The sequence below is a fragment of the Microtus oregoni genome, unplaced genomic scaffold, assembly GCF_018167655.1.
Source record: "Microtus oregoni isolate MIOR12 unplaced genomic scaffold, Mior012 000107F_000, whole genome shotgun sequence".
Classification (NCBI taxonomy): Eukaryota; Metazoa; Chordata; class Mammalia; order Rodentia; family Cricetidae; genus Microtus; species Microtus oregoni.
Genome location: NW_024544722.1, coordinates 1,399,770 through 1,418,605, shown reverse-complemented (window position 1 = coordinate 1,418,605; position 18,836 = coordinate 1,399,770). Strand labels below are relative to the sequence as shown.

At 36.2% G+C, this 18,836-nt stretch overlaps 1 protein-coding gene across 1 annotated transcript in view; it reads right to left on the bottom strand.

The window, feature by feature from the left end:
* The window catches only part of LOC121443433 (ribosomal protein S6 kinase alpha-6), a 183,749-nt gene extending 168,022 nt beyond the window's left edge, over positions 1-15,727 (bottom strand). Inside the window, exon 1 of the mRNA XM_041645190.1 lies at positions 15,677-15,727. The gene's annotated coding sequence lies outside the window, so the exon portion shown is untranslated. The remainder of the gene's footprint in view (positions 1-15,676) is intronic.
* Positions 15,728-18,836: the final 3,109 nt, after the last annotated feature.

The following is an 18,836-nucleotide window of genomic DNA, read 5'->3' as shown; positions in this document are numbered from 1 at the left end:
AGAGGAGCCAATTTTAAATTAGTTGAAATATACACTTGTTTACTTGGTGTAGTTTCAAGAGGAATTGAGAAAGCATACATATCACAAACTGTCTTCCTCACTAATGGCTGAAATTTAATTTTTATGGACTTACTTTTTAAAATGTTGTATTTTTATTTTATGTGAATGAGTCTGCATATATGTACATGCACCACATTCATATTTGGTGTCTGAGAAGCCCTAACAGTTTCATTAAATACCATGAATATAGAGTTACTGACAGTTTTGAGTCACCATGTTGGTGCTGGGAAGTGAACCTGGGTCCTCTGCAAGAGCAGCATGTTGTGAAATATTAGTTTAAGATGTGTTACATTCATTTATGCTGTGAAATATTTGTTTAATGATGCAAAGATCTCTTGCATTTTTTTATGTTGCATTTGTTTAACTCTGTGAAGCTATGTTACTTTTCCTGCCTCAAGCACCTGATTAGTCTAATAAAGAGCTGAACAGCCAATAGTTAGGTAGGAGAAAGGCTATGAAGTTATGGCATGTGGAGAGAATAAGTAGGAGGAAAGATCCAGGGAAAAGGAGAGAAGCAAGAAAAGGAGAAGGAGAGAATGGCAAGGGCCGGCCACCCAGTCACACAGCTAGCCATGGAGTAAGAAGGAAAGGAAGATGTATAGAACAAAGAAAAGTAAAAGCACAGAGGCAAAATGTAATTAAAGAGAAATGGGATAATTTATGTTAGAAAAGCTGACTAGAAACAAGCCAAGTTAAGGCCAGGCATTCATACGTTAGGAATGTGTCTCTGTGTATTTATTTGGGAGCTGGGTGGTGGGACCACAAAGCGTAAAAAGAAAAAGGAAAAGGAAAAAGAAAACAACTACAGTAGAAAGTGTCATCTCCAAAGCCTTTCTTTTTTTCAGATTTCTTAATTGAAGTTTTGGTTTTTCACACTTTTTACATTTTCAAATAAAAATATAATTATTTCTTACGAAGTCCAATGGTTAATCTTTCTGAAATAATCAGTTGTTAATCCTTCAGTAATTTATTTGCTGTATACACAAATCTGGCCTTGGTTAAGAGAGCCACAATCTATAATTGCAAAAGGCCCCTATAGCAAAACTGCCACATCAGAGAATAAAATAAGAGAAGCAGAAAACAGTCCCTACTTCATATATCACAAATTAACCTTGCCGATAAACATGATGAGATACGAAGTAAAATTCTTATAAAAGCAGAATAAGAGTGGAGGTAAGAACATGAATGTAATAAATGAAGAACTCTTACATTGCAGATAGAAGAGAATGCAGAGTTAGTACAAAGTGACAAGATAGAGATTTGATATGATGGCATTGGGTTCCTTTATTTACCAATTTCAATGTAAGGACTTTTAAGAGGGTAAGTGAGGGGCCTCAGGTTAAAATTTGTCATTTAAGAATTCTAGAGAGAATTGGAAATTTGACAGAGGTTTGTAAATATTTTCAATTTCCTACAGTTGAATATCCAGATATAGGAAAAGAAAAAAACATATAAAAGCATCAGATTGCTAATGACAAAATATCTTATGGCTCACATGAAAGCTGTAATTCAACCAACGTTTTTTTACATGAAGACAGAGAGGTCATTCAGACTAAGAATTAAAATTGGTTCCAAACTGTCACACTTGAAGCAAACCTTTTAGAGCAAGTATGATTATAATCTATGTAATAGTGTTGGGAAAATAACTACCTCTATACCTCCAAAATGGAGAGTAGGAAATGGCCTGTGGTTTCCTTGATTATACTGTAACAACCTAATGGCAAAATCGGCCTTGAAAGTTGAGTTTCACTGTTCTGAGTTATACTGGTTTAGCAAAGGTTTTAAATGTAATGCTACAGTGAATTCTCTTAAGGCTAAAAAGAGCTTGCTAAGAGGCACTGAAGAGTTTGATGATAATTTAGGATAGTGATGGTCATTAAATATGGTCTTTAAAAACAGCATTAAGAGTGAACTTCTGGGTAAGATATGGCCTGGGAGCTGCTTCCATGTGACCCAGTTAAGAAGAGTCAGTATAAGAACAAATAGGCTCTATTCCAGAGAGAATGATAGGTAACTGAAATTCATAAAGTTGGGTATAAGAGCAACTGAAAGGGCTCCAGCAAATGGCAGCTGATATATTAAAAAGAAGCTAAGCTACACATTGTTCCACCAGCCCAGATCTCTAAGAGGGGAAGAGGAAGCAGAGGAACATCCAAAAGGTGAGCCTCATGAAAATAGACTTGCAGCCCTACTGTCAGTACAAGCCTTTACAAGCCTGAAATCCAGCTGCAGGTTTCGGTGAAGCTGATCCCCCCAGAGAACGCAGGAGTTGCGAAGAATCTCCTAAGGATTTGACTCTGAGGGCAGCTGTCAGACAGCATCTTGAGAGTGATTGTATTGTTTAAAACTAAGCTACCCTGGGGGTCCAGAGAACAAGGAATAACCTTAAGTCACAGAGCTTGAATTTAAATTACCAAGGCCCCTGACAGTTTCTATATTTTAAGACTCTAGAAAAAAAGCTGCTACAACACTTGCTGATTTTAACTTTTACACACCCTCCTTTTTTGTTTTGCTATGATTTAAATAAATGATTTAGCAATATTATTTCTATTTAATTTTCTTTATTCTTTTGAGATTATAATTACATAATGTACCTCTTCCCTTGTTGGTCTCTCCCCCTGTGCCACCAGAGTTCTATTCTGAAATGTTCTTACTTGTTTTTATAAGCTGAAATGTACTTCACTTTGTCTCTGGCAGCTTCATGTTATCTCATGTATTAGGTTGAGGTCTTTGAATTATTTGGAGTTGAGTTTGTACTAGGTGAAATATAGGGATTTAGCTTTACACTGATCTGTGAGTCCACTTTTATGCCAGTCCTATGCTATTTGTGTTAGAATAACTCAATAGTATAACTTGAAGTCAAGTACATTGATATATTCTGTAAAATTCTCTTTGTTCAGTATTGCTTTGCAATTCTTGGTCATTTGCATTTTCATATAAATTTGACTTTTTATGACTGTGAATAATAGATTTGGTATTTTTATTAGGATATCATTGAATCTCTATATTGCTGTTGGTATGCTGGTCATTTTCATTGTATTCTTCAGATCTATAAGGGAGGTCTTTATATTCTTCTAGTTTCTTCCTCATTTTCTTTCTTTGTTGCCTTTAAGTTTATCTTGTAGAAAATTTTTGTTTCCTTAGTTATATTTATTCGCAGGTATTTTATTCATTAGATATCTACTGTGAATGTAATTATCTCCTTAATTTCTTTTACAGTATGTTTTTTATAGATATATAGGAATACTGTTAACTTTTCTTCCTTAATTTTGGAACCTGGAAATCTGTCTATAACATCCCTAGGTATATGCAAGATGGGCTGTAAGTCAACATATGACAGATATACTTGCACATCCATGGTTACTGATGCACTATTCACAATAGCTAAGAAATGGACCTCACCTAGATGTACGTCAGCAGATGAAAAAAATCATGGTGCACATAAACAATGTAATTTTTTCAGCAGCTTAAGGAAAAATGAAATCAAGATATTTTCATTAAAATGGATAGAATTAGTGAGCATTATGTTAAGTGAAATTAGCCAGGCTCAGAAAGACAAATACTGCATATTTATGATTCTATGTGGATCTGAGATTTAAGTGAGTGTGTGTTGGGGGCAGGGAGAGACGGGTAGACCATGCAAGTAGAAAGGGACTGTGAGATTAAAAGAAGACACCTTAAGGGAGGGATGTAGACAGAAAGATAAAATAATATAACTTGTGAAATAAAGAAGAGAGGTTTACTTGGGGGAAGAAAGGTTATAAGTGAGAAAGGCATAGAAGGGAACTCAGTGGGAGGTAGGTGAATAAGAATAAAGTATTGACAAAATGCTGTCCTAAAGCCCATCTTTTTATATGCTAATTTGAAAATTTAAGTCATAAAATAAAATAAACCCCTATTGTTTTGAATTGATAAAATAATCTTTATCCTTTATAAAAACTAAAATTTATTTTGTTTTCAAAATATAGAAAAAATGAGGCTTATATTTAGCTTAAAATAAATGTGGTAATCCTTACCATGTATTGGACTAAAATAAATAATACCAAGATTTAACCATCCAATTAAGAGAAATTGTTATATGAGACGTAAGAGTCAATTTAAAACAAAAGGAAAACCCTCACCATATCTGTTTCCTCAATAATTAGCTTCTAATAGAGCCCATAATTCTATGACTATGCTTGATCCTAATTATAAAAGGAGCAGAGAAAGAACTTTAACAACAAATCAATAAATTCTGGCCAAGTGACCAAGAATTTGTTCATTAAGTAAAATTAAGCATCAATTTTAAAACTATAGTGTTCAGAATATGAATATATATCTTGTCCCTGTAATAATAGGTGGCATTTAAAGGTACTATTTCATCTTATCAGGATTTTTCTACTACAGAAATAAATCATTGTAATAATATAGGACATGTGATTATACATTTTAAAGACATTATACCATATCAATCTGAGGGGCTGATTTTTTTATGTTTTAATTTCTTTAACAATGACACAAATAAAAGCCAGTAATTTTCCTATTATGGTTAAGTGAAAAGTAACAAGGAACCCTTTTAGGGGATAATTTATTTTTTGGTGCTTGTATTTGGGTCCTACTAGAGGTAAATTTTTCTATTCTCATAAAAAAATATCAGAAAAAGCCAGGACTCAACAACAAACCTACACTTGGAGATTGGGCTGGAGAGATGCAGTGGTTAAGAGCACTGATTACTCTTCCAGAGGACTTGGGTTTGATTCCCAGAATCAGCTTGGCAACTAGCATTCATCTGAAATTCCAGTTCCAGAGAATCCTATACACTTTTCTGACTCTGTGAACACTAAGAACTCATGTAGTGTGAGACATACGTATAGGCAAAGTGCCCATACATAATTTTTTAAAAAATATCTATAAGTTACTGAAATTTGTGCCTTTAAATGAGTGAACACATCTGAAAACTTTACTTCTTCATGCTTCAAAATAGGAATTACAGTAGTAATTAACAACTACAGGTTAAATAAAAATATCTTGCATATATCATTTTCTAAATGTATATTACTTATAAAAGCCAATGTATTTCATTGTGACATTTTTATACATGCACATAACATAGTTTGGTAATAATCATCCCATTATCATTTCATAATCCCATGCTCATTTTATCACCTTTCCTATCCTTAATAGTCTGTGTTTAATTTTTATGTTCATTTGTATGTATGTGTGTGTTTGTTAGTTTGGATAAATCAAGAAATCCATCATCCATTTCTTTTACATTTTACAATATAATAGAGTGAAACATTCTCTTATAATATTCTATATTTCTTTGATGTCTGTTGTAAAGCTTCTGTGCTTACTTCTAATTATGTTAATTTGGATCTCCTCTTTCTTTCTATTAGTTGGGCCAGGTATCTGTTGATCTTTTTTGTCTTCTCAAAGAACAAGATCTTACATTTATTGATTCTTTTCGTTGCTATCTTCATTTTTATTTTATCAGGTTTTTTTGGGGTTGACTTTTATTGTTTCTTGCCCTCCACTGTTCTTGGTTTCTATGTGCTTTTCCAAATTCTTGAGATGCATCATTAAGACATTTATTTGTGTTCTTTTTGATTTTTTTATGTAGGCACTTTAGGGTTGTAAACTTCACTCTTAGAACTGCTTTTAATGTGTCCCAGAGATTTTACTGTATTGTTGAATTGCATTTTCATTTTTATTTAGTTCCATGGATATTTTTACTTCTCAAACCCATTCGCCATTCAGTGACTAGCTGTTTAATGTCTGTGAGTAAACTAGAGATTAGTTTACTGTTGATTTTAAATTTTATTTGACAATGGTCAGATAGGACACATGGGATTATTTTTATTTTATTTACTAAATGTTTTGTGTCCCAGCATGTACTCAGTTTTATATTTTTGGTTGTGAGTCTAGTCTTTAACGGCTGAGCGGTCTGGTCCTTAGTTTATTTCTCAGCAACCACATGGTGTCTCACAACCTTCTGTAATGAGATCTGGTGCCCTCTTGTGGAGAAACCTGATCAGTCAACTTCATCAACAGACCATAAAACCCAATATGAACAAGTTTGAGAGAACCGCCATATACAGGCTGTTGATGCATGCTTCCGCATTGCCAGGGCGTAAATTTCACTCATTCATTAATTATATCTCTCCAGCCCAGCATGTATTCAATTTTATAGAAGCTTTTATATGCTGTTGAGTAGTATGTATATTCTGTAGTGTTTGGGTGGAATGTTATTTATAGATCTGCTAGGTCCATTTGATGGAAAAATATTGTTTAATTCTGAGGTTTCTCTATTTCTTTGTCTAGATGACCTATCTATGGGGAAACTGAGGTATTGAAATCACTGATTACTATTGGATTTTTGATAGTCTGTGCATTTAATTTCATTAGTATACTTTTTATGAAGTTGGGTGCACTAGGATTTGAGGCAAATATGTTAAGTATTGTGATATTTTCCCTATTACATGATTAATTGATACTTGTCAATAATGGCAGGTTCTTCTTTGTCTCTTTTGATTAGTTTTAGTTTGAAGTCTTTTTGTCAGATAATCAGATGGTAATTTTTGCTTGCTTCTTGATCCCATTTGCTTGCAATACATTTTTTCATATTTCATTTTAAGGTAGTCCTTATCATTAAAGCTGAATTTCTCAGAAATGTGTTCATCTTCCCTAGCAATTAGGGAAATGTAAATCAAAACAATTTTGAGATTTCATCTCACCTCAGACAGAATGACAAAGATCAACAAAACAACTGACAAATGCTGGAGAAAATGTGGGGAAAAAGGAACCTTCATTAACTGTTCATGGGTCTTAAAACTTCTTCAGCCACTCTGAAACCCCGTGTGGAGAATGCCCCAAAAGCTAAATAAAGCTGTAACATATGATCCATACTACTCCTCAGCATATTCAGGAATTGGCACCCTACTCCACAGATACTTGGTCAGAAATGTCCATTGTTGTCTTAGTCACATAGCCAGAGAATGAAACAACCTAAATGTCTCTCAAGAGAGAAAAGGAGAATGAAAATGGTATTATATACACAATGTAATACTATTAATTTGTAAAGAAAAATGGAATCATAAAAGTTCTAGGTCAATGGATGGCCCTAGCAGAGATTGTATTGAATAAGGTGACATGGAAACTCAAATGCCCTGTGTTCTTTCTTATCCATAGTTCCTAGCTCCAAATCTGCAGATGGGAGTATAAAACATGAAGCAACTACAGAAACCAGGAAATTATACAGAGACCAATGATGGGAGTAGCTTAGGGGAGAATTAGCAAGATACAAGAGTTAGGAAGCAGAAAAATGGGAGGGGTCTCCAACTGCGAAGGAGGGAGGTTAGCACCGAAGAGAAAGTACAGGAATAAATAGCATCAAGGTTTTTCAATAAAGCATCAAGGAAGCATAGTATTTTATAGTTATCTAAATTACATACAATGTATAAAAGTATGTGTGCACACATAAATGCATATTCATACATATGTGTGTGTGTGTGTTGAGCACACCCACATTTTTGAGGAAGTTAAGCCACTTGGGCTGACAATGCTTCTAATAAGAAACATAGACTAACAAAAATCATATTACTAGGCACAAGAAACCTCCTTTCAAATGATTAGACAGTGTACTCCAGATGATTCCCCAGACAGTATAAACTATTGCTATAGCCCTTGATTGCATCTTAAGGATTGAGGATGAGGCCCTATTGCTTAAGATACCATACACTTAGGACACTGGAGTCAGATAATTTGAGCTGATTTGACCTAGAAGCCTCTGCGGTGGTCTAGCTCCCATGGTTTCAGAAAATAGATGCAAGCTGCCAAAGGAGGGAAACAAATAGTTCAACCTAGCTGTAACACCTATGAATCGCAACGATGAGAATGGCAAAATATTCATAAGGTTGCAATAAGTGGCAGTCATAGGTTAGTAGTAAACAACAGTTGTCTAATTGGATTTAAGACCCACTCAACAAGAGGGAAGCTCAGCGTTGGAAAACTAGCCAAGCTATTACCCTTTATCAACAGAGCCCCTCTTTACAACAAATGATGACCATTATAGAAAACCACAACTAAACACAATGAAGATCCTAACCCCAATGGATACATCTATATCACAATTCCTGTATCTCAGGATCAGGGGACATTGTAAGAAGAGGGAGCAGAATGACTGCAACAGTCAGAATACAAAAAAAAAAAAAACAAACAAACAAAAACAAAAACACCCCCCAAAACCTGATTTAACATATTGAATTTGCATATAATGTATGTATTTGTGCATGTGCATGCATGAACTTACACACGGATATCTATGTATACATGTATGTAACAATTATCATAGAAAGAGAGGCTTTCAGCTTGGGAGTTGAGGGGGAAATGGAAACTGTTGGAAGAATGGTATCTGAGAAAGTCTGAAGGGAAGAAATGAAGGAGAAAAAACTGATGTACTTATCTTTCAATTAAAAAGATAATTTAAAATATACAAAACAGTTGATAGTAATACAACACTGGTAATACAACAATGGTCTTACACGTTGGACTCTGCTATTATAAGTCCATTCAGAAAATGCTAGCAAGCCTGTAGGAATAATTATCAAATAGGACCAATTTCAGAACATTTTTCATCAATTCTTTTGATTCAATGTTTTCCAAAATCAGCCACAGGAAGATAAGTCTGTTCTTACACTATTTGGAAATTCAAATTCTGAAATAAGCTAACTTCATTATCTCACTATTTGAAGCTTAATTTGTTTATGATATTTGAAGTTTAAATATCATATGAATAATTCTAATTCTCTCTATATGCACATAATATAAAATACCTACCAAGCAATTCATTACAATTTTTTGTTATGAGAAAATTTTATAAAATCTCAGCACCTAAAAGAAACAAAGATTCTATCATTAAAACTATAAAGTTCCTGGGATTTTCTGCATCTTAGCATGTAAAGTGACACACATGATAGTTGCATAAATTTGTTCAGACATGTTTGTTTGTGTAACAAAACAAGCAAAAAAAGAAAAATACTATTTTTTGGTAAAGTTCATTTAACAGTTAAGGCTCAGGCAACCTGTTCTAACAATAAGCTTCAGTAGAAGTAGGGGATGGAGACAACCGTCGAAGCCTTAACACCTCTAGAGAATAAAGCTTTACTCAACAGGACTACTAAATGCAGTAGATCGAACACCAAACTTCATTTCCACAAATTAGAAGCTGTTCAAGAAAATGCCTCTGGGGTCTTCTCAAGTTAAAATAAACAAGAAAACCTACCCTCTTCAGTGGTAGTTTATTGCCTAAAAATTTGCTACAGTAACTGTTCTGACATGACTGGTAACAAATAACCTATATGAAGTAGCCCATACAGTATGATATAATTTCCTGCCGTTTATCAAGGGAAATGTGCATACAAAGAAGGAGCCAATCATTTTATCACGTGGGTGGGAACACCCATGCATTATACACAGGCTCACTAACGATTTTTTAAAAATATCTGATTGATGTGGCAGCTTAGAAACCAATTGTATCCTTGTAGCTTCAAGTTGCAAAAATCAATTTTATACTGATTTAACAGATTGCTTTGGCGTGGGAGAAACAGAGCAATCAATGGTGACGTCAGCAGCCTCTTTGTCATGCAGGCCTAAAGGAGTTGCCTATAATCAGTCTGAAACAAGGAGCAGCCACTGCTGCCAATATTCGCAATGGATGTTCAGTTTCTATGGTGCTGAAACGATCTCAAATAAACAAAGGAAAGAAACGTGGGGTTTAAAATAAAACTAAAAATAAAGTATATATCCTGAAAACAGGAGACATTTACAGCACAAGCATGACTCAGATTTATAGGTTTCAAATATCATAGAAAAGCAAGTTTGAATTGCTCAGAAGTCCTCACAGCAAAATAGCAGAGCTGGAGGTAGAGCGCTAGTGGGATATCATGCAAAGAGACAAATTTCAATCATTAGTACTTGGGAGGATTAAATGTTTAAGGCGGGACTCATGTGTAATAATAACAGCTAGAAACAAAAAGGAGAAGGAGTAAATTATTTTTACATCAAGTTCTTGGCAAAATTCACTCACTGTATTTGTAACACATCAACAAATGGGGAAGAAAATAGAAGCACTCATCCATTCACAATTTTGTTTATGTTGAAATTACTTGGTATATACTATTTCTGAAGGTTTTGCAAAAATGAACAATGAAAGGCTGTAACTGTTCAGTAATGAGAGAACTGGCTAGATCTTACTTCCCTTCCATATTCTTCCCAAAGCACAGCTTCAAAACACTGCATTGAATTTATAAAGGTTTTCTTCTGAGAATCCTAAGTCATGTCAGGTTTAGTATCACATCTCTTCACTTCCTTTAAGGTATCTACAGGAAAGTTGTAAAAAGTGGAAGGAAGAAAAAACTGATTTTTTTTGTAAACATAGCGAGCTTATACCATCCGTACAAGTAATCATAAGAATCTTATAAAAGATAGCCTGAAATTCAACTCGTGTGCATATATCTCAAAAAAGTGAAGTTGTATTTTATTGAAAATACACATATTTTCCACATATTTTCTCAGATAATGTGACCTTCTGGAGAGTAGCTAATTAGAATAAGTAAATATCCAAGAACTTAATCAGAAAGAATGCTGTTTGTTGATGGTCAATATCATTTTAATCTTGTTTGATTATATGAACTCGGAAGATTATATAAATTCTAAAACCCACTAATTTTAACTTATGAGCAGAAAGACCAATCTAATTTTGCCTACTTAGGAACACATGGATGCCTATATCACAAGCAAGGCACCATACTGAATATATGAAAGATGCCAGCCATGCCTTCTTGCTTGAAGCAGCCCTTACTCTAATAGTAGGGTTGAAACATGCATGCACACAAATAATAACGGAGCAAGAGACTGGAGACAGATAGGAGGCTATTAAAACACTGCAACAACTCATTTATTTTTAAAAATCTAGATGAAATATGAACTATCATGGTTAGCAGTAGAATTAGAAAAGAATAAGCAAATATGAAAGCTGTTTCAGAAATAGACATGGCAACTAATTTTACTTGATGGATAAGAAAAGAAAGTTACAGTGACTTTCAAGTTCCCTGTTTGGGTTACTAGGAGAAAGATATTGATAGAAATAAATAGTTCAAGAGGATGGGTAGACTCATTAGAGGAATGGGAACATTTGATTTAAAGTATGATGAATATCTAAAAGAAATATCTCTATATTTAATATTCCAAAGCAATGATCTTTAAATATTGTGTATTGTTTATAAACTTTGCATGTGGGCTCCACAAATTAATGTATCAATCTAATCATATATGTATACATACATGTACATATATATATATATATATATCAAAAAATGTTAATGATGACTTAAAAGTAACTAGGAGTACTACACTAGTTTCATTCCGACAATTCAATAGATTGTTTTGCTAGTCCATATGAGACAACCTATATGACCTCTTTCCAATTTGACTTATAAGAAATACTGATTTTGGGAGCTCAGTCCAGTGCTCCTGTGTGGGTCACTGTCTGGATCTCTATCCATCACCAGATGAAGATTCTATGATGATATGCAAGATATTCGTCAGTATTGCTCTAGGATAGGGTCATTTCAAGTTCCCAATCCTCAGCTGCCCAAGGAACTAACTGGGAACCTCATCTTGGGCACTAGGGAGCCCCTCTAGGGTCAAGTCGCTTGCCCACCCTAAAGTGGCTCCCAAGGTCCCAAGGAGGAGCAGAAGGAGGGAGAACATGAGCAAAGAATTCGGGACCACGAGGCGTGCATCCACCCACTGAGACAGAGGAGCTGATCTACGGGGAGCTCACCAAGGCCAGCTGGACTGTGACCGAAAAAGCATGGGATAAAACCGGACTCTCTGAACATGGCGAACAATGAGGGCTGATGAGACACCAAGGACAATGGCAGGGGGTTTTGATCCTACTTAATGTGCTGGCTTTGTGGGAGCCTAGCCAGTTTGGATGTTCACCTTCCTAGATATGGACGGAGAGGACCTAGGACTTAACACAGGGCAGGGAACCCGGACTGCTCTGTGGACTGGAGAGGGAGGGGGAGAGGAGTGGGGGGAGGGGGAGAAGGGTGGGAGGAGGGGGAGAAGGGTGGGAGGAGGGGGAGAAGGGTGGGAGGAGGGGAAGGGAAATGGGAGGCTGGGAGGAGGTGGAAACTTGTTTTTTGTTTATGTTTTTTTTTCTTCTTTTCGCAATAAAAAAAAAAGAAATACTGATTTTTCTAACCCAAATTAATGATAAGGAATTTATATTATAGGAAATATAACATAATACTTTGCTATTGAATGATGAACTATATGTTTATGTGTGCATATTTGTATTTAAATGTCCAGTATTAACTTATTAATAATGTCTTGGCATCAGTTGGAAAGATAAGAAGAATCTGATAAACTACACTGTGTTCACATGTCCACCCTTTATTTAGGAAATGTTAAAAATTAAAATTCCTTTCAAAAGGCTAAAAAAAATAGAACAGTAGGAAGTGAATCCCTGTTGAGTAATATTCCTCTTTATTTTTAAGCCTTCTTTTATAAGAAGGCTTCGGGAGTTTGGGGCGTATCTCATCTTAACCATCACAATACGATTCACTAGACACTATCCATGTTTACAGAAACTGAAACTTAGCATGTAGGTCCCACAAATAATAAATGATTTTTCCAAGGTCACCTAGTTAGTATGTGTTTGAATATAAGTTTTGACGTTGGGTTATTGTCTTTTTATTACAGCATAATTGTCATAAATGCTTTGGCTTCCTCTGTTTTTCAGGATTGAACCAATTTTATGAATATGGGCTTTTAAATTTTTTACCTGGTCTCTAACACAAACTCCCAGGAAGGAAAAAGTTCTCTTTTGAAACGAATAGGGAAAGGTGAGACTAATATTTTTTTCTTCTTGTCCACCTTCTCTCCTAACAGATCAACATCATATTCTCTCAACACTTCTGTCTGTTGTACTGACTTGTGGTTAAGTTTTATATTTAAAATGTCTGCTTCTGAAACAGGAGTTCCATCAATTTGACTTTAAATTCTATTTCTGAGGATTGTTATTATAGTAAAGGTAATCTGAAGACTGGGGGCTTGTGATTTATCTTTGTTAACTCCAGATAACATAAACAGGCAAGGCAGAGACCATTTAATCTTCAATAAGATAGCATGGGTTCAGAGACACAAGTCAGGCCAAACTAACCTCATTTCCGTTTTGGAAGTGTAAATAATCCTACAGGATCGTATGAATGCCTTCTAGCTAGACTATCTGAATTGAACAATATACAATGTCCCTGTTGTTAAGAGAGAAAATAGCATTTATAGTTGGGAGACAACGCATTTTCACCTAATTGTTAACAACAGAATGACAGTGGGAATTTATAAGGCACTCTTTCTTTATTCCCATCCTGAGCAGGGTCACAACTGAAAACAGAAAAAGAGTCCTTTTGAAATTGTCGGATGACAAAACTGGAAAGGAAAGCAAACTGGTTTGATACTTGTTTGAAAGGAAGGGTAAATATTACCACAAACTTTTTTTAAAGAAACAAAACAAAATATATTAATTTAGTTTCAAAAATTAAGTATATAACGGGACTTGCCTTAACAACAATACACGATTGCATTTATAAGACATCATTGAAAAGATTCTTGCTGATCATGAGCACAACATAACAAAAGTGAATGGTGGTTACTAAAAAAAAAAAAAAAAAGAAAACACCATGCTGGAGTTATGGGTCATAGATAGACTATTTACCTAGAATGCTACATAAGCCTTATCTTTGATTCCCAGTACAACATAAAGCAGATGTGGGGTTGCTTGCTTATAATCCCAGCACTTGGGAAGTGGAAACAGGAGAATTAAGAGTTTAAGACCAGACTGGCTACACAGCAATTTTGTAGCCAGTCAGAGGTTTTAAAGACACTGTCTCAAGAAATGAATAATGGAACAAACAAATAAATAGTATAAAAAAATCACAGCCACAAAGTAAAACAAAAAGTCAACACAATTTAAAGCAATGCTAATTTCATTTAAAACACTATAACATTCAAATGGCACTGTAACACTTTTCTGTACGTACATACTACATGAATTAGGGGGTTTGGTATAGCACACGCTTGAAGAAGAGTACTGGCAAACTTGTAATTAAAGGAGAGCATAGAAGCTTCTAATATATGAGCTTTCAAATGTTTTAAAGCCTTTAGCATACTGACTATATTTTTCCATTTTGATGGAAATTTGATGACATATTAAATTATCAATTAATATGTTTACTGTGTTTTCATTTACTGAAGCATGAGACCTAAGTGAGGTATTATAATGAAATTTCTACATGGATGTCATTTACTGATTTCCATGATGTACTTTTTGTGCTTTCTGGTACTGACTCTGTTTTTATGCTGTCATTTAGTTTTCAACAATAACGACATATTTCAGGAGCTAGAGCAAGTCAAAGCTAGGCAAGCTTCCAAATTGCTTTTACTTTTGAGGTTGGATTTCACTATGTAGCTTAGCTTGGTATTGAACTCCTGGCAATCTTTCTGCCTCAGCCTCCCATGTTTGAGGTACTGTCATCATGCCTGGCTCAAAGGCAATTTGCAATTTACTGGACTCCAAATAAGCAAAACTACTATTGTATTTGTATTGATATTAGAGGGCCTTCATACAAGTATAGAGCAGGAGGATTTGGATTGGGTAGAATCCGCCCTCAGACACCTAAGTTCAATAAATTGCCTGGCAACAAGGTCACCCCTCGCAGCTTGAATAATTAAGGAAAATAGGAAAATCATTCCATGTCTTCAGTGTTTCAAGTTTTGGGTTTAGGGTATAACCAGACAAATCTGAGAGTGAAAGCAGTTATTTATAGGTCAGCCGGATAGTGTACCCATGAAAGAGAGGAAGAACAAAGTTGTTCTTAGCTGCTGTGCCTTGAAGCAAAGGTAAGGGTGGTTTCAGAAGGAAACATATATTTTTCTGCTATTTAGAATTAGTTGGTGAAATGCTTTCTTCACTCTTCATGCCCCAACAAAGTACCTGCAAGTTCAGATCTATGGAGATCAGTCACACTTGTCTTGGGAGAGAAAATGCCCATTTTCCAGCTCACATTAACAATCAGAGTAGAACTCAGAGAAAGTGATTTGAAAAGGTTATCCACTCAGTCTGAGTCACCAAGGTTTTGGGTGCCAAATCTGATGCTGTCTAGAAACAAATAGTAACCAGAGCACCAGTGGCTGGCTGTAAAGAGAAGGGAGTCTTGTGGTTCTCACTAGGTATAAGACTCACTGTTTAACGCTAATACTTTGCAGCAGAAATACCCAGGAGTTTAATGATGTTAGCAGAAAAAAAATGGACATAGTATTTATTTGAGAGCTACTGCCTTCCATGAGGAGGCTGTGGGTTTGATCCCCAACACTGATTAAAAATACAAGGTAATAGCTGTGCTTGGAAAAGGAGAAGAGGCTAGCTACTAAAGAAGGCAAATTTGAATTCTAAAGAGTAGCTTAGTTATAATGAGCCACATTAGCCCAAGTCCCCAGTAACAATCAGTAATAAGGTAGTTTTTCCCTCTGAGGTTTCCATGCCTGTTGTGAGAACATTTGAAAAGCTACTCACCACAGAGAAGCTGGTCCTTCACATTCATCCAGAGGCTGCCAGCCTGCTGCAGTTAAAGCGCACAGGACCAAGAAGCAGGAGCCCTGGTTTTGGAGTTCCACGTCTGCCACTTGGTGATCTTGTAAGTTTCTTTACCTCTAGCACCAGATCTAACCACCTCACAGAAGTACTGGAAGAACCTAGTGAAATCACAGACCTGGAGGCACTTTGCAAAGCATAGAGCACTGCAGAAGTGTGAGGGATGATTATCCAAACAGCTTTCATGCCAAACCTTCTGGTATCACCCTGAAGGCCTTCTCAGCTTTGGCACAGATTTCTCAATTCCCTGGTTGCTCCCTCCAAGCCATATCTGGCTTGGGAGCAAGTGCCCTAGCCCTCCCTTTCCTTGCCAGCTTCCTCCTTAATGGATGCAGCTGAATATAGTTATTCTTCATCTGCTCTAGGCTATCCTGGAGAGGCCCAGTTTTTCTCGGGGAAAAAGGGCTTTACCTTTTAACAAATACCAACAACTCTTCAGAAATAACCTATCAGTGATAGGTGTGAGACAGGGGAGAAAAAAATTGGAGCAATCTTCAGCTTCGGGGAAGAAATAATCGATTTGAGTGAGACTTGCTCAAGGAGCTCTGAGTGCTCAGAACCAAAATGCATGCATGTACACACACATGCGCGCGCTCACACACACACACACACACACACACACACACACACACACACACACACACACACACAGAGAGAGAGAGAGAGAGAGAGAGAGAGAGAGAGAGAGAGAGAGAGAGAGAGAGAGAGAGAGGCACACATGTATACACATACAAATCCTTAAGGATTTCACAGTCCACGTACTACAGCAACAAGAAATCTTACCTGAATGCTGCTTTCTGCTTCTAAGCCTGCGCTGGCCACTCTGCCTGCCTTCTCTCTACCACCTGTGAAGATTCTAATTCAGTGCTGCCCATTTATACCCTTCTGGGAGTGGCAGGACTCCAGGAATCTCTGTCCTCACCAATCACAAGTGAGAACTCCTCAGTCTTTGGCCATGTCTAATTTAACCCTGTCTATGTAGACATTATATCAGTGTTGTCAGCTTCCTAACTGGGAGGCCGACGTGGCCTCAAAATTAAGGAGCTGCTGTCTTCTGCTTGCTGTGGAGAAATTGTACCTGGTTTCCTTAGTTCTCACAGACAATTTGGTGTGCCAGTGAGGCAGAAAGAATATTCTGGTGAGCAAGTCTTACTCATAGGCAATATGCAGATAATAGGGAAGAAGAAATCAACGGCTGCAGAACAAAGGGCTCAAGACACAAAGGGGAAATCTAAGGTCAGAGACTGGTTCATTTGTTAAAATGGAGAGAACGGGATATAGACAGAGTTAAAATAGGCAGTGGGCTTAATGCTTCCTGATCCATGCTTGGCATAAAAACACATACCAAAGCAGGGTCCTAACAAGCAAGCAGAACGTGGTGACTTGTCATCCAAACTGGCATGGACAGAAATGGAGTCTGAAGATAAGACCTGAGCAAAACTGAAGGCAAAAATTGAGCCCAGGAGGATGCTCTCAGCTCCAATACATCCCCAAAGTACTGCTATAAGAGAAGCCATTGTATTTTTGAAATTCTTATGTTGTAAAGTACAGTTTTCCTCAACTTGATTGGTATGAAAATGCAAAATTAAAAAAGAAAATAAAAAGACATCAGAACTGAAGTTGCAGTATGCAAATACTGAGGACAACATTAAGTCTAACTAAATCTTTCAGAGTTGCAGACCGAAGTGTCTCAATTCACGTTCAGTCCTGGAGGTAGGACTGGAGGCCAAATTAGTTCTTCTTTTCTCATTTTTATGTTCTCTACAGCTGTTTCATCTCTTAAAATTTATTCCAAATCTAGGGTTATTTGTTACAGAATGTACCCCAAGACCTGAATTTGCATGTCAAATAAAAGAAGTGTACTTTGCTTTTATTCCTACAACATGAAAATAGTGACACAAGGTGATACAGGGAAAAATAGTATTAATACTCTGCTTATAATGCAGTGCCAAAATGATTCCCACCACAGTACCTGGGGCTCATACAAGCTCCAAGGCAGCAGTTCTCAGCATGTAGGAGTGGAACGGCCCTTTCACAGGGGTCACCTAAGACCACCAGAAACCCCAGATTTTTACATTATGATTCTTACAGTAGCAAAATTAGTTATGAAGTAGCAACATAATAATTCGTGGTTGGGGGTCACCACAACACAAAGAAATTGTATTAAAGGGTCACAGCATTAGGAAGGTTGAGAACCACTGCTCTAAAGCATGCTTCTCATTCATAAAAGCTAGAAGCAGCACTATTCACCATGAAAATGGAACAGATGAATGGCACTGGCATAATAGGGCCCAGGTGGTAGCAAATATTGTGCCAAGGGCTGAAGGTATGAAATGGTGACCAGATGTTGAAAGAGACTGTGTAGAACATCACAGGAAAAGAACTAAATGTGTTCTCAAGTGTCTCCATTTAAAATAAAATTCACATGATTTTTTTTCCTTTTGAGATGGCATGGTGCCTGCTTAGCACAGACTCTGGCACATAGTAAGCATTCAACAAATTGTTGCAATTGAATGAATCATAAATTATACACAAAAACAGCCAGACAAAACTTTCCAAGCTCTTTAATTACAGCTTGTGAAAGGTGCAAAGTTGTAGTAAAATTCTTCATATATAAAATCAGTTACTATAAGAAGTAATAAAGGCCTCACTTTGCTACAAGTATCTTCTTAGGTGTGATGGGTAAAACTATCCAAGACACAGAATCATGGACAGTGGGAAAGAGGAAGACAACTGACTGAAGGTAGAAAGGAATAAAAATGCTGAAACTGGAAGAGAACTATCCTTCACCTTGTTAATGTATTAATAAACTTTTTTGTAAATAGTGATAACTAAGAATAAAAATGAGAGTTTGGGATCTCAGTAGCACAGTGCTTCCCTAATACGGACAAGACCATAACTGTGATTCCCAATAACAAGATGAATGAATGAGATTGATAGTCTTATTTCTACTGTCAATAATTGTTAGTATTTCATTCAGTTTAATTTCTATTATATATATAGTATCCTAATACTTTATTACTATGTCACATGAAAAGAAGACAGCAGGGTGTATGTGTTCTCCTAAGTTAATGTAAGGCTG